Source organism: Quercus robur, chromosome 5 (assembly GCF_932294415.1).
Source record: "Quercus robur chromosome 5, dhQueRobu3.1, whole genome shotgun sequence".
NCBI classification, from domain to species: Eukaryota; Viridiplantae; Streptophyta; class Magnoliopsida; order Fagales; family Fagaceae; genus Quercus; species Quercus robur.
Window position 1 is genome coordinate 31,234,743 of NC_065538.1, and position 3,826 is coordinate 31,238,568.

The window sequence follows — 3,826 nt, forward strand, 5'->3', positions numbered from 1 at the left end:
CAACGGCGTACCAGATGCCTGAGCCCCTTGGCGTCTCTGAAACCCTCAAGATTTCTGGAAATCACCACCGCTTTTAGGATACCAGCGCACTCCAGGCGACCCACGAACTCCACGTCAGACAGTTCCTTGTCTACCCAGATGGGCCAGCCTTGAATTTTCCTCAGAACAAAATCAAAAAAGATAGGCACCGCCTCTCGAATTCCTTGTCTAATCTGAATGTCAAAAATCTCTCTAAGGTCTGGAACCTGAGCGGAACCAACAAAACCCACCTAGCCAGAAAACATCCAGGCATAAGGAGACGGAGGAGCCTCGCCATGAGATACCTAAGGAAAAAACGGACTGGGAGAGTACCAAGGGTCCCGTAAAGGAAAGGCCGGACGTTCAGTGACTTCGTAAGAATCGCTCGAAGGGGAACCAGACGAACCTTCGACCTCAGAAGGGCTTGGGGTGCGCTCTCTTCTTTTTCGGGAAGAAGAAGAAGCCACTGGAACAATGCGAATAATGAAAAAAGGGTTTGAAAAAGTGATAAAAGGAAGATGGGAATAACAAAGAGAAAAAAAGAGACCCAAGAATGAAAGACTCAGGGAAGCAAAGTAATAATGTGAAACGGCCGCAATAAAAGTGCAAATAGCAGTTGGAGAAGACAGAGTATGGAAAAATGCAACAGTTGCCAGAAAATTTAATTTTGAAGAAGAGATTAATTAGCAATTATTAATGGAAGTTACGGGGAACGAGAAAGGTGGGTAAAGGAATTTTACTCCAAATACTCAACTGCCACGTCCTGTGCAAAGAGGAAGTTGTAAAATAAGAGAACATGACACACAACAAAAGACTAAAGAAGTAGCAGGAAAGGCCGGCATCCTGAGTAAGAAAGAAGGGAACTCAGGGGTAATTAAAAGAAGACCCAACAAAATCTAAGAAACCCTGAATTACTCACGCGTGGGCTTCAGGCAACCTACGAGCTCGGGGGGCTAAATGTTGAAGTCTAAAATAAGAGATCACAATGCCCAAGTCCAAAAAAGTGAGCCAAGCCCAAAAGAAAATAAGCCAAGACCAAGGAAGCAGATGCAAGGGGACCATGAAAGAGAAGAAACGGCAGGCCCGAGAGGCTTGAAGCCCAAAAAAAAGAGAAGCATTAAGAAGGAAGAGAAACCCACGTCAAGAGATTAAAGAAGAAATAGCCAGGATCCTCAACGACTAACAAGAGGCGCGAATCCTCCCAGGTGCATAAACACAGTCAAAGGAAGATTGAGACAGTTCGAAAGAAAAGGACAAAAAGAAAAAAGAAGCACGAGAAATAGAGGAGAAGCCACAAGCGCTAAACGACCCAGCAAGAAAAGAAGGAAGAATTAGCGACCTGTCATGACGCAAGTGGGGAGCGCCTCGGGGAACCAGAACTGATAAGTATAAAAAAGGAAATGGCAACGGACGACTTACAAACAAGCAGAATGGGATTCTGCCCGGCTGGGAAAAAAGGCAAAAGGGGAGAACTGCCAAACAGTGGGATCGAGAAAGGCATGGTCTCAGCATACCCCAAAATGGGTAGCCGGCCATGGACTTTCAAAGAAACCAAAACCAAAGGAAGGAAAGGATGAGAAAACAGGGAATAGAACCTGCTAAGTGATGGGCACGGTACATGCCCTATTAACTAGAGGACAAAACAGGGGAACCAATGGTTCCCTTGTGATTCCAGAATATCGCTATAAAAGGGAGGGAAAGGTTGCGAAGAAAGGCAGAGATTTTAGGAGTAAAAGAGCTATTGATGAATTCTGTAAAGAAGAGAAAACTCAAGAAAAGTTAATAACACTACTTCCCGGTATCCCAGAAAAGCCACTAATGCACATACTCGGATTCAAAAAGAATCAAACTTAGCAAGTCTTAGAGGCTGAGATAGCCATCTAAGTCTGTAATTTTTGAGCTTGCTTGAACCTTATATCACGTCTTAGTGAGCGTACTGTAACATTGATAAAGAAAAACTTAATGAAATATTTTCCACTGCTCTAAGGATCCTTATAACGTTACTTTGTGCTTTCGTTCTCTGTATTTACTTTGTTGTTTTTAATATTTGTCGTTCAATGCAAATATCCTTGTTGTTAGTTTACATGTATTGTAGGAAGCATACCCTATGCATTATTTGATTCTTAAACAGCCCATTAGCTACAGTGAATCAAAGCCCTGTCCACCAAACCACAACTATTCAGCCCGGGATCCTTGGGCCTGAGTGTTACGAAAAAAAGGCACTCTCACAAGGTTTTTTTGGTTTAGGTTAGGAGTTCAGTTCTGATTTCAGTTTTTCTAATTTGTTTTACCATTTGATGATTTTGATAAATCGGTAGACGCGTATTGGTAATTTGGGTTTTGGTTGGTGTTTTTTTTTTTTTCTTTTTTTTTTTTTTTGGAGAATTCGTTTGGGTTAGTTTTGTTTAGGATTGATGTTAGGCTTTTTTCTCCTAGGTGGCTTCCTATGTTAATTTTTCTTTTTCTTTTTCTTTTTCTTTTTTTTTCCAGATTTTAGTTAAAAAATTTTTGAGCTTTTTCTTTTTGCTTGAAAGTAGACAAATAATGGAGTAAAATTTAATTTTATTGACATAAAAAAAATTGAGGGTGTTTCCAAAATTTTCTTAAAGGGTATTCAAATATATATATATTTTTTACTATATAAAAAAAATAAAAAATAAAAAATCAGGTCAGGGTGGTCCTAGGACCACCCTGCCCTTAACATGGTGCCGCCACTAATATTGTAATACCTGGAAAAAAAATGGTTGAAACCCTAACTATATATAAGGGAGTTTTACATAAATCTTTTGTGGGGTCAATTTTGTAATTTATAATTATAAGGGAGTTTTTAGAAAATAAGGTTGAAACTCTAACTATATATAAGCTTATTAAAAGTCAATGTATATGGAAAGATATTTTAAGAGAGGAGACTACCCAAAGGATTGAAGTAGAGAAGGATTGACTACATCCTTGAGGTAAGAGCTTAAGAAATCTTGTTCTTTTGTCAAATTTAGATTTTATGTGGTATTAGAATATTTTCTTATGTGGGTATTTTAGCTAGTAGTGAAACTATTTAATTACTTAAGAGTTTTAATGGTGCAAACAAAGAAAAGTTTGGATTTATTTTTCGGTAAACTAGACGATGTTATTGCAAATTTTGCTATGTTTAGTAACTTAATCTTTTTCCATCCTATTGTGCGTTAAGCGTAGAGAGAACCGGCATATTTTTCTCGAAGGTTTGGTGTTTTGCACAGACTTTCTTTTAGTAACAGTGCCGAAGTAGGGGGTTTGATGATGAAAAAAAAAAAAAAAAACTTTTGCGTCTAGACTTTGAGTTCTGACATGCCATCATGAAAAAAAGAAAAAAATAATAATGATTGTTTTTCCCATAAGTTCATGTGCCTATCTGTACTTGGAGTTATCATCTCAAAAGATGATAATGGTGGCAGGTGGTAGGAAAAGAAAAAAAAAAAATTGTATCTGTAAAAGCCCAGGTGATTTGATTTAGATGATATTGTCATGTATCTAGTTTTGTTCTTATCTCAAAGTAAACTAAGGGTGGCAAGTGGTAGAAAGTAAAGGATATAAATATATATATATATATGTATATATATATAGAATTTGTGGATTTTTGTGTGAGTTAATAATGAAGAAATTATTAGTTTTTTTTAGTCTCTCTTCTGGCTGAGTACCGTTATAAGTTTTTCTTGAATTATTTTGATTATTGAGTATAGCGCTTGAAAATTGTTTAGGTTATATCTAAGGATTTTAGAAAAAGTGTTTGGGAGAAGTTCTTTGTGATGAGTTATTTAAGGTAAGCAATCTTATC